The sequence below is a fragment of the Rhinatrema bivittatum genome, chromosome 6, assembly GCF_901001135.1.
Source record: "Rhinatrema bivittatum chromosome 6, aRhiBiv1.1, whole genome shotgun sequence".
Taxonomy (NCBI): Eukaryota; Metazoa; Chordata; class Amphibia; order Gymnophiona; family Rhinatrematidae; genus Rhinatrema; species Rhinatrema bivittatum.
Window position 1 is genome coordinate 257,236,298 of NC_042620.1, and position 13,626 is coordinate 257,249,923.

Sequence of the window (13,626 nt, forward strand, 5' to 3'; positions counted from 1 at the left end):
GCCACTTGGAGATCACCTTTGGGCCCAGGACTTAGCTGTAGGTCAGTGGAAGGCTGAAACTGTGGTCTGGAATCCTATGGGCAGAGGCTATTATTATTTATAGACCTTTTCATATTGCTAATGCACCTCCCTTTAGACCTTTTGTAGGCCTGGGTACAAAACATCTATGTTCATACTCATCCTAGCCATAGGGAAACTCAGAGGAGGGGTAAATTGGCAGATTGGCTTCCTGTGGTGTCTGTGATGAGTGATCAGCAAGGAAAATGATTAATGGCAAAGTGATAGTGGCAGGTGGATGGGAAGTTTGTTCCGTGCTCAGTAATGATGCACTGTCCATAATGGCTCATACCATATTGTATTCCTAATAAGCAAACCTCCACCCCAAGTGAGCTTGAGGAGCTGAAAGCTAAATTTCAGATTCTGCTCAAGAAAGAGCTGAGGCTCCTTGCAGAAACTCACCAGGAACTCCAAATTCCAGAGGGTTAAAGGGGCTTATTTGTATGTAATTAAATATGGCTTTATTAAGGGGGTTATTCTCATTTGACTTTGGTCATGGCATTATTACTACAGGCTGCCAGCAAAGGGCCATGGCAAAGAGCTGTGTCCCTTGCTTATCCCTTCACTTGGACTTTTGCTTGGACTTTGGTGACTTTTATTATGGCTGTCCCAGGTCAGAGAATTGCTTCAGAGTGGAGAAGAAGACATTAAATCATCATGACCAGGGCAATGTAGTCTTACGTCCTCAAATTTTAGTATAATCTATCTCGCCAGCTGTATCTGAAAAGCAAATCAAAGATCATCTTACTGTCTCACTGTTGTGAGCAGGGATGGCACTCAAGAGTGTGCGCTCCTGTGCCGCAATGCGACTGACACAACCCTGGGGCTGGCTGTGGACCACGCTGCTGGTGGGCAAGCACATCTGGGCATGGACTGGCTGAAACAGAAACACTTGAAGACTCAGAACAAGAACACTCTTGGCTTGGAACAGGAACGCTCGGATGTCCAACACGCTCTAGGAACTGAGAACCAGCAATCCATACTGGTCTCTGGGGTAGCCCTCCAGCCACTCCGAAACCCCTTTTGGACTGCCGCTTGGAAGCGGTTTGAGTGTGATGACAGACAGAGGCAGAGGACTTGAAGATGACTCTGGAAACATGGAGAAGACGCTGGAGACTTGGACCTAACTCAGAAGACTTGGACCTGACGGGGCTGAAGAATGCTTGAAACTGAAGCATAGCTGAAGATGGACAAAAGGATTGAGACAGGAATATGGCTTGAAAGAACAAGACAAGGGCTTAGGACTTGGAACAGGCAGGTGGCTGGAACAAGAACTCCGGAGACCAAGGACAGGACTCAAGAACTCAGAACTCGGACTTCGGACTCAGGAACTCAGAACTAGGAACTCAGACTCAGGAACTATGAAAAGACTCCAAAGACTTGAACCAGTGGTGAAGACTTGGACAGGATTCTGAAGGTTTGGACTCAGGAACAAAGACTTGGACTGAAGATTTGGATACAGGAACAAAGATTTGGACTCAGGAACCAGGAGACCAGGAACATGGAGAACCACACAAACAGGCAAACTTGAAGGACCGGTAATCACAGGACATCTTCGCAAAGGCCTTAAGCAATGGAGGAAGAGGCCTTTTAAAAGCCTGAAACAATGACATCTTCAGGAGGGGCCACGGGACGTTTCCCGCTGCAGGCCCTTCAAATTCTAAACTGAGATACACGCACGCGCCTAGGGAGGCAGTGCACTGCATCGGAGAATGTCGGCAGTGTTTCAGGCCGCACAAGAAGCAGGAGCGGCATTGGATGGACAAGCAGCCGCACAGGAAGCAGGCAACGTCGGCAACGACTCTTTCAACATGGGGCGTGGTGGCAAAGCTGAGGCAGCATTGAGTGAGTGAGGCCCTCTCTGGGCCCTCTCACAAGCGCTATCGCAACACTCACTATCGATAGCCTATATTAATTTTTGTTTGTTGAAGGAGAAATTTGAAGTTGCGTTTCAGTTATTAATTGACTTGAAGATAGAATTATTGTTCTTGACTGAAAGGCGGCACAAAGATTCTGATATGACTGTTTTGCAGCTGTCATGCCCTAATAGGTACATTTTTTGTCATAGGGCTTATCAAAACAGATGAGGAGGGGAGTTAGTTATATATTATAACATATGTATCCCTATAAAACTTATCTCATTAAAATTTGGGGGAAATAGTGAGAGTTTGGTGGTATAATATGATGATTGGCTGTTAGAGTTAGTATACAGTCCGCCTTGTTTGATCAGCAGAGCCGTAGCTAGCCTATGGCCAATATGGCCTGGGCCGCTCACTACACCACCAGGCATATTGTGATGCACCACAAAAATCTACCAGATACACTTATACCAAACCTGGTATACCAGCACTAACACTCAGTACTCACACAGCAACAACCTTACTTATGAAAAGGCCACACTACAAATATTATTACAGGCTCTAGAATTGTGCACCACTTAGAGATTTTTTTTTTTATAACAAGTGGTATACCAAATTGAATATATAGGGTAAATAAATAACTAATCAGTTGGGTAAAGGGTAAGGGTCACATCCAAAGGTGTGACTTAAGAGTCACACTTATAGATTATAAACTAATAGTGGTACGTATTGAGTTAAAAAATTGAGAATCTCTGAATTCATGTTGTATATAGGGCAAGGGCGCACTTTTTTTACTTGGCTATAGGTGCCAAATTGCCTGGCTACGGCCCTGTTGATCAGTAATGATCTTTCCTTACTTGGGGATTTTTTAACATCATGCTCAATCAGAAAACCTTTGGTATTAGGTGATTTTTAACATCCACAATGATAGCCGAAAGATGTGTACCAGGACTATCAGGTACTTTTATTATCTTTGCACATCTCTCAGTTGTTGCATGGGTCAATGCATAAGGCAGGTCATGCTTCAGTGTTCATCCCAGATAATCTTGCTGAACAGGATATAGTTTCGGGGACTTTAATAAATCCGATCCTGTGTCTGACCACTTGCTAGTAACTTTACACTTCTATCATATACAGCCAAGCATGGCTTGCCCCGCTTGTATTATAACATCTAAATATCGATGGGGTCCTATTGACCCAACAGAGTATAAAACAGAATGGGGTAAACAAAAAGCTAGGCTCTGTTTTGACTCAGTCCACTCTTTAACTGACTCTTTTGTCCATACATTAGCATCTGTTACTGATGTGATTACCCCGCTACACCCATATCTGTTGTTTATAAGCATGGGATGGAGCCTTGGTTTTCAATGGGGCTTAAAGTTAAAAAGATATCTCTACCAAAAACTGAAAGGACTTGGTGTAAGGTATCAACATCAGAGAACAGGACTGCCTTCCGGACTATACGGCTGGAACTCAGATCTCTTTTTATCCTGACCTATAGGCAGTCCATTATATCTCAGTTAAAATCCTCATTAAACAGTTCTTTTAAGCTATTTGCTATCATTAATAAATTGTTGCAGACACCCAATATAAAAGAGTAAAATTATGTTATCACACCCCCGGTCTTTGAATATTTTCTCAGGGATAAGTTGCATACTGCTGTTTTGGCAATGACCTCACAACAGTCTGAGGTCTCCTTAACAACTGATGCTGTGATAGATTGGATACCTTTGAAGTGGTATCAAAAGTTGAAATAGAGCAATTATTAACAGCGATGAACTATTCGCATTGATTTTTAGATCCTTGCCCTATGTGGGTCATTAGCACTTTAAGAGATAGGTTTTTGGAGATTATTACCAAGATGATTAATCTCTCTCTTTCTGAAGGAGTTGTACCAAACGCCTTAAAAAATCATTGGTGTATCCAGTTAAAAAGAAAATTACTGCTGATGATCCAAAACGTTACAGACCAATCTTGAACTTGATATCTTTAGGAAAATTATTAGAAAAAGTGGTCTTCAGGTATATTACACTACAATTAATATGGCTTCCAAGATAACTGTAGTACAGAAATTTTTCTGGTCTTGGTAAATGACTGTTTGTTGAGGACTGTTGACTCTGGTAAGGCTATTACAGCAAATCCCCCATTTATGCAGTTATAATCAACCAAGGGTGCTACAGGTCCAGGTCCGAGTCTGGATGGTGGAGGGAAAGCTGTCTTCGTGGGTCCCTGGCACTGTCAATCACCACTGCAGACAAAGGCTCACACTCCAGCTGGATAATCCCCACTATGTGCAAGAGCATGTAATATGGAAGCCAAAATTAGTAAAATGAGTAGAAAAGAAAAATCAAACCAATGTCCATCCATTCAACAAGTGCACTGGGTAAAGGGAAAAAAATAAAAAACCAGAGTCCAGTGTGGTCTTCAAAATGACCAGTTTACTTTAACTGAAATAGGAAAATAAACATGGAGCAAACTGATGACTGCAATAGCCCTGTCACACTGTTATTGCCGTTTACATTGATCTATCCTTAGCGTTTGATCTTGTGAGCCATGCAATTTTGCTCTCTAGATTTAAGGTGCTGGGTATGACTGGAAAAATCCCCCAATGGTATCTCTCCTTTCTGTCCATGCGGGAATTACAGATTAAAATGCTCTGACTGGATATTGACAATTGTAGGATTCCTTAGGGGACACTCCTCGCACCTACTTATTTTAACATATCTTTACAACCTTTATGCCAGATCTTATAATGTCTATTATATTTTAACTCTTTATTGATAGGCTTATAAATTTACACCATAGCAATAACTTTGTTCAAGAAAAAAATACAATCTAAGGTCTGATATACATAAAAAACCAAAGTTGTAATACAGATCACAACAAGGGGAGAATACAAAAGGAAAAGAAAGAAAATAAAGAAACCTGGTGGCAATCTAAAGATTATAGGCCTTCTAATGGTACAAGTCATGAAACAATAAGCTGATTTTTCCTTACTCTGCAAAAAGCTTTACAGTTGCACAGGATCACAAAAAACATATTTATTCCCTTGGAGCTTAATAAAACACTTATAAGGAAACTTCAAAAGAAATGTTGCCCCAAAGGCAAGCTCTCTGCTTCTTGAAAAGAAATAGTCTATGTTTTTGTTGGGCCTCTCTTGCAACATCAGGAAATATAGCAATTTAATGTTTAAGAAACAAGTATCTTTTAGTCTAAAGAAAAGTTTTAATGTCATACGTTTATCAGTTTCAGAATTAAATGTCACTAATAAAGTAGCCCTTTCATTAATAACATACTCAGACTCTTCTAAAATTTCTGAAATACTCAAGCTCTTATTCAGTAGCTCAGTTCTACCCAAATGTATGGGAGGCATTTTATCAGTCACATATTATAAGGAAAGGTCAAATACTTAAGTGTCCAAAAGTAACAGTAGAATAAAACACAGTACTGTTTGCTTGATGTCACATCGTTAAGCTGCATTCAAATATTTTGCATAATAAACTTTTAGACACTCAAGCATTTGACCTTTCCTCAGGATAGGTGACTGTGATTTGATAGTTTGGTCGTCCACCTTTCTTCACATTTAGACATTTTATGAGTACCATAAGGTAAATAAAAAACCTTAGAAAAAGAAGGCACATGCTCCTAAGGGATATTCAAAAATTCTAAATAAAACTTTTGTAACATTTCTAATGGAGGAATTAAAGAACATCTTTGACATTTTAAGAACCTCAGATTCAGATTTTTTACAAGATTACCCACATTTTCAATTTTTTGCGAGACATCTTATTTTTGTTGACCAAAGAGACCTGACACTCATGTAATGCAGAACCCCTAGTAGAAATCTCAGCCAGCTTATCAGAGTGTTCCTTTAACATCGGAGAGTGTTTCGCCACGCAGGTAAATAAAGTTCCAAGGGATGAGAACACAACATCAATATGAGATGACAAAGATTTTTCGAGATGAGTAATTGCTGACCATAGCATATCTAAGATTACAGCTGCAGCTGGAACAGTGTTCACAGCTGAAGTTAAAGATGACCCAAAAACGGACAGCGCCTTATCAGTTCCCAATCAGAGCAGAGACAGGTGTGGATATCCTTACCAAACCTATTCCACCTCCTGACCCGAGTTGAGACGTCCAATGGCTGCAACAAAGAAGGACCTTCTTTGTTGGGACTCAATAATTCAGCTAGAATAGTCGGAGTGGAGGAATAACCTCCAAGCTCTTGAGGGACAAAAGCACTTTGTTGCTGGAAAAGGAGCATTTCAAGCATGGGTTGCAAAGAGGGGGGGCAACTGAAAGCTCAGAGGGGAAAGTGCGTAAGCGTCCCCTCCAATTCTTTCCCATGATGAAAGATGAAAATGAAAGGAGGCCAAACAGAAATCTGCTCTAAGGGGCACATCCCTTAAGTGTGTGGCTTTGGCGATCTGGTGGCAGTGAGCCAAAGTGCCAGCACTTTTGAAGGGGCCGGAGTCTCCTTCTGATGACATCAGCCGGCACTGCTCTTCTCTGTCATTGGGGACCACTGGTGAGGGCCTCCAACTCCCCGTAATGTCTATTTTAAAGATGTTGCTGGTGATGTTCAATTCTATTTTGACAGATGATATATAGGGGTTTTTTTAGACTTAATCTCAACCTGTCTCTTAGCAGTTAAGTCCTGGCTAGCTAACAGCACTCTGATTCTTAACCTATCAAAAACTGAAGCCAGGATATTGATGTTTTTCCTCTTTCAGATCATATCCTGATTATGCCTGTTTTACAGTTGGGTGTGGTATACAGTAGGGTATTTAAATGGCACCTGAATCCTTCGTTGTTTTATGATATTTCCATGATTTTTTTGAATCAGAAATGGAACGATTATTTTCAGTTTAATGATACTCCTAATGCTACCGTTGATGTTATTTGGGCTGCTGGGAGAGTAGTTTTGAGGGTGGAGATAATTGCCTATCTTGCAAGAAACTATAAGACTCAGGACTGTAAAATTTTGAGATTGTATGCAAGTTTGGACATGCTTAAACAACAGCATATACAGAATCTCTCGCAAGATACTGTAGACCAGATGACTGCTCTGAGAAAGATTCTGAATCATCTTTATATATTAGGACATTTAGATCTGTTCAGGGTTTTCGCAGCAAACTCTTTCACCATGGGAATAAGGCTGGGAGACTTTTGATTAATTTGTTTAAGAATGCTAAGGCTAAGCAATACATTATCAGTCGGGAAAAGAGATATTTGAGGTTCAAGAAATTATAATGATATTTTTTACTTATTATACACAACTATATTCTTGGCATGACTCTTTTGATAAAATGTGCAGCTGCTTTTCTGTAGACATACAATTGCCACAAGTAGCTGAAGACTAGAAGCAGGCCTTACATGCTTCAAAAATGCCAATAGAAATGGATGTAGCTATTAGGAAATTAAAATTGGGCAAAGCACTTGGTATAGATGAGCTAGGATCTGAATTCTATAAGATACTTCATACATCCCTTATGTAACACCCCCTTGACTGCTTACCACGAGGGGCGTTCCTAGGTCCACGGCCAATCTGGCGGGAGCCCTCCTAGGGCAAACTTCGTTGGTCCTCACGTTCTTGGCGCCTGGTGCCTCCACCTGGGGAAGAAAATCTTAGTAGGTGGGATTTCCCTCCCTTCACCCCAAGAATTTATCCAATCCTTTTTTAAACACAGCTACACTAACTGCACTAACCACATCCTCTGGCAACAAATTCCAGAGTTTAATTGTGCGTTGCGTGAAAAAGAACTTTCTCCGATTAGTTTTAAATGTGCCACATGCTAGCTTCATGGAGTGTCCCCTAGTCTTTCTATTATCTGAAAGAGAAAATAACCAATTCACATCTATCTTTTCAAGACCTCTCATGATTTTAAACACCTCTATCATATCCCCCCTCAGTCGTCTCTTCTCCAAGCTGAAAAGTCCTAACCTCTTTAGTCTTTCCTCATAAGGGAGTTGTTCCATTCCCCTTATCATTTTGGTAGCCCTTCTCTGTACCTTCTCCATCGCAATTATATCTTTTTTGAGATGCGGCGACCAGAATTGTACACAGTATTCAAGGTGGGGTCTCACCATGTCTTGTAGACAGTTTTTGAGACGACACAAGGACGTCCTGAATTTCCTTTGGAATTTGCCAATTGTTCAATACCACCCTTTCAACCTCCAGGCAGTGAGGTGTAGGGAGGTCTGCATAGGATGGAGAAGGGAGCCATTATCCTGGGTCAGAAGGTCCACTCTGTCCGGAAGAAGGAGGGGAGGAGCCACTGAGAGTCATATCAGGTATGTGTACCAGGGTTGTCTGGTGTTGTGACCGTCACTGCCCGACATCTCCACTCCGCCCACCTTACCTCTTTTGCGACTCCCTCTTTGGTTGATGGACGTTTGGCTGCCATGGCGTTATCTTGCCGACCTCCTCCGGCGTCCCCGGACCAGCTATTCGCTGCCTTCTGCCATGATCTCCTGAAGCCTAAGGGCGTGCGCGCAGCACAGCCCCGACTCAAGTACCAACTGTGGCGCAAACCTCAGGGGCATCCCCCTGAGATGATGTCATCCTCACCAGATACTTAAGTTCTTCGTTTTTGCTAGCTATTCGAGTTAGCAAAGGTTAGGTTTACGGGGGGATTCCTCCAGGTATCGCTGCGGATGGGATTCGCTCTCTGCATACCTTGCTACTCTGCCTCCTCGGACTTTACCAGGGGTACCCGCTCCTCAGGGATCTCGCTCTCTCTCTTACTTTTCAGGTCGCAGTCTGGAACCGGTACTCGCTCCTTGAGGGCCCACGTTCCCGGACCTGCTACCAAATACTACTTCTGCCAGGAAGTCACCGCTGTCTAAAACACCAGTGAGTTACCATCTCTCTCTCAGAGCTTTCCTGGAACCAGGTACTCGCTCCTTGAGGGCCTACTCCATTCCAGCCTCTGTGCTGCTTCAAGAGACTATTGTGTGAGTGTTACCATCAAGGTTGTGTTCCTGAACTCTGCATACTCTGCCTACTCACTATATTCAGTTTTTCTACAGCTCAGCCATCCTGGGATCGCTGTTCCAGTGCCTGAGGGACTACAGCCCAGTCGGGTTCTTCCAGCTCACTACTGCCACCTCTGGTGGTTCACTATACAGTTTAATAAAAGATCTAGTATGTGTCTGTCTCCCAACTCTGAGCCTGATCGGTGGCCCCTCTTGGGATCTTCCCCCAGGGGCGTGGTCATCTGCCACCGGCCCAAGGATCCACCCACAATTATCACAAATAATAACATCTGGGCCACGCTGGGGCGATAAGAATGAGGTCCGCCACATCCTCCATGCACTTCTGAATCGTCTTTGACAGTAGAGGAATCAGGGGATAAGCGTAGAATAGACCCCCTGTCCATGGAATGAGAAAGGCATCGGGAACGAATCTTTCTCTGCTTGGGTAGACAGAGCAGAAGCTGTTCACCTTTCTGTTGACTATTGTCATGAAGAAGTCCATGCAGGACATCCTCCACTCCTGGAATAGGCTATCTGCTACCTCCTGGTAAAGAGCACATTTGTGGGGGTGGAAAATTCTGCTCAGTTTGTCTGCCCTGGAATTGGCTAATCCAGGTAGGTATGTGGCTTGCAGAGATATGGATCACCTCTCTATCCATTCTAGGATTGCCACGGCTTCTTGGCAGAGGTTCTTTGTTGATGTAGAACATGGCCACTTGATTGTCCGTGTAGATCATGACTATTTTGCCATGAAGTAGGTGACAGAAGGTGCGGAGTGCATTTCATATTGCCTGCAGCTCCAGAAAGTTGACCATAGGCCCTGTGTTTGTAGGGGTCCTAGATGTGCTCCCCAACCCTTGGTAGAGGCGTCCACGGTGAGAATGAGCTGATGCGATGGAGGGCGGAATGGCATTCCCTTCACCAGAGGGGCTGGAACTAACTACCATCGTAGGTCCTTCCGCATGGAAGGGGTGCATCGTACTGATTGGGAGAGTGGATGGACGAACTGTATCCATTGTTGCATGAGGCCCCATTGCAGGTGTCATATATGAAGACGAGTGTGAAGGACCACGTATATGGCTGCCGCCATGTGGCCCAGGAGCATTAGCATTTAATGGGCAGAAAGGCATTTGCTTCGTATTAGCTGCATCTCTAAAGATTGAAGTGTTTTGGCCTGGATGGATGGTAGGAAAACTTTTCGTATTGTCATGTTTATCACTGCCCCAATGAATTGGAGCAGCTGCGTAGGCTGGAGGCTAGACTTTTCGTAGTTTACTGGGAATCCTAAGGCTTCTATGCAATGGATGGTTGAGATGATGTGCTGTTGCAACTGGGAGGCCCTTGGCATGACTATTAGCCAGTCATCCAGATAGGGAAAGAGCTGGATGCCCTGCTTCCTTAAGTGGGCCACTGCTACCGCCAGACCACTTCGTAAACACTCTGAGCGAGGACTAAAGTCCAAAGGGGAGGACCTTGTATTGGTATTGACATGCATTCACCTAGAAATATAGGTAACACCTGGACCCAGGATGCATCGGAATGTGGGAGTAAACATCCTTGAGGTCCAGTGAGCACATCCAATTGTTGGGTTGAAGGAAATGCAGAATAGACTTAAGAGACGTCATTTTGAATTTCTCCCTCACTAAGAACTTGTTGAGGGACCGCAAGTCCAGGATATAATGGATTTCCCCATTTTTCTTGGGAATGAGGAAGTATTGGGAGTAAAACCCCTCGTTCCGCTTGTGGATGGGCATCTGCTGGATGGAATGGTACTGGAGGAGGTTCTGAACTTTAGCCTGGAGCAGAGTCATCTGGTGTTTGAACCCTGGATATCCCACTAGATGCGGAAGAGAGGGTTTGCTTTTGAAGTTGAGGGAGTAGCCTTCTTTGACAATGCGGAGCACTCAACAGTCAGAGGTGATCGCCACCCAAGAGCTGTAGTAAAAAGATATTCTTCCCCCCACTGGTGGATGTGGCAGCAGCCATGCCACACTTAAAAATCCTGCTGCCCTTTTGGATCAGCGAGCTGAAGCAGGCGTTGTTGTTGCTGTGGTGCCCATGGCCTGCCCCGATTTGGAGGATAGGTCTGGGAAATCTTGCTCAAATGAGCTCGAAGATAGATGCTCCAAATGTGGTTCAACATCCGACATTTCCATCTCTAAATGTGGTGGAGGAAAGTGCCGATCTTCTGGTGGATGCCTTTTGTGGTGGCAAGACTCTGCGGCCTGGGGCATTGGGTGCTTTGATGCTTGTGCATCGGGTGCTGCCGATTGTGTCAAGTGTTTCTCTTGCATCGACAGCATTGCGGTGTCCTGCATCGGGCAGGAAGAATGGTGCCGATGCGTTTGTAGCGCCCGACACCTCCTTGCATCAATCATCCTTGGGCTTCGCTACCAACACATGTGCCGGTGACTGCACAGTCTGCGCTAGTCTGGCCTCTTTTGCCGCCGCCGCCACACCTGTGCATCTATGCGGCGCATCTCCCAACGCATACCGAATCTTCCCCGCGTGGGGGTCTGTCTTGTGCTTCCAGTATTTTGCCAACTGTACCCAATAGCTCTTGGTGCTGTAATGAGGATGCCCTCTTGGCCTTGGCCGGCTTTGTCCACGAGGATATAGCAATGAATGAGAAGAGCGTCGGTCTGAGCCCACTTCCTTCAGCATAGCAATCTTCTGGGGTATTTGGCTTTGGGACCGGAGGAAAATTCGGCCACAGTGGCGACAGTTGGCCTGGTTGTGGTCCAGGCCCAGGCATATGAAGCAGTGACTGTGGCCATCCAAGGCCAACATAATTTTGCCACATTGTGTTATAAAATTGGCATGTCCATATGTGCACGCTGGGAACCATGTGTGCCTTTTAAAATCTAGCTTTTAGGGAATAGCCACTGCTATTACTGGCATCAGTAGCATGGAATCTATTAAATGTTTGGGTACTTGCCAGGTACTTGTAGACTGGATTGGCCACTGTTGGAAACCCTTGGTCTGACCCAGTATGGCAATTTCTTATGTTCTTGGACATACAGCAGGATTTTGTTGAATTTTTTTGCATTTCTCAAGTCCATGCTTCAGAACATCACTTTACATGCACATGCATTATGGCCCATTGTTAATAATTTATCTAGTCATCAGCTACCTCAGGCAAACATGCAGTCAATATTTCACTCTTGCAAGTGTTACAAACTTTGCAATGTAGCTCTAATACGTATTATATGCTCTTATGAGCTTTCCTGTTCCCGCATAATATTGTCAAATGTGTTCATGCACAGGAATTTTGTAATCATTGACTGGTTTTGAATAAGGTAGTGCAATGTCAGCACACAGAGGAAGATGATTAGTCAGCCAATGACATATATACTGTATATATATTGTTATACCTTCTTTCTGTGCATCAACTGCAGGACCTCAACGGTAGGGGTGTGCATTCGGATTGACCGCATTAGTAAAACGCAACTCATATTTTTTTTTTACTTAAAAAATTGATTCGACATAAACGATCGGATTTCCCACATATCGAACATAGATATGTTCGATATGTGGGAAATCGCGATTGTTGAGCCAAAATAAAAATATAAACCCCCTCACCCTCCTTAATCCCCCCCCCCGACTTACCACAACTCCCTGGTGATGGAGCGAGGAGTGAGGACGCCATTTCTGCAATCCTTGGCGAGAAGCATGTGACGTCGGCGGCACGTCGAGTGACGCCGGCGTCACGTGATTCCCGGCTCGTTCGCGCCGGACGGCTCGTTCGGCCCAAAAAGAAATTTTGGCCAGCTTGGGGGGGTCAGGAGGCCCCCCCAAGCTGGCCAAAAGCCGGGAATCACGTGACGCCGGCGTCACTCGACGTGCCGCCGACGTCACATGCTTCTCGCCAAGGATTGCAGAAATGGCGTCCTCACTCCTCGCTCCATCACCGACAAACTTTGATAAAGGTTCTAAAAGAGAGTTAATGCCAGATACAATGGGTCGCCCCGGGGGATGTATCAAGGTCTTATGTATCTTTGGGAGGATGTAAAATAATGGTATAACTGGGGCCTTGTTCACCAAAAAATTAGCCTCTCGATTAATGATCATATGGATGTCATGGGCAGACTGAACTAGAGATTTAATTGTTTCCAACAATGATTCAGTAGGGTCTCCAGTTTGTCGATATTTTCCTTAAGCCGTTTGTATCACAGATTCATTCTTATGTTAGGGATTCTTCCCACCTTATTTCTATTTTACAGGATTCTCCGGTTCCCCCAGGTGATTTCTTTTTTGTAACTCTTGATGTTATATCCCTTTATTCTAACATTCCTCAATCTGAGGCCTTACAAGTGATTGAGGATATTTTGGAAACGAGACCTACTCCACATCGGGTGTCTACCTCCTTCCTGACCAAACTATCTGAATTAGCATTGACAAAAATTTTTTTCCTGTTTGACCAGACATTTTACCAACAAATTAAAGGCACAGCTATGGGGGCCACTATGGCCCCCAGTCTGGCTTGTCTTTATATGGACCGTTTTGAGACTACTCTAGTATATCCTTCAGAATGGTTCTCAAGAATATCACTTTGGCTTAGGTACATTGATGATATTCTCATTATCTGGACAGGATCGGACATACAATTTTTCTTGTTTTTTGACTGGTTAAATTCTTTGAATTCTCATATTCAATTTAATTATTGTATTCATTCATCACAAATTTCATTTTTGGATATTCTCATTTCTGTTGAAAATAACCTTTTCGT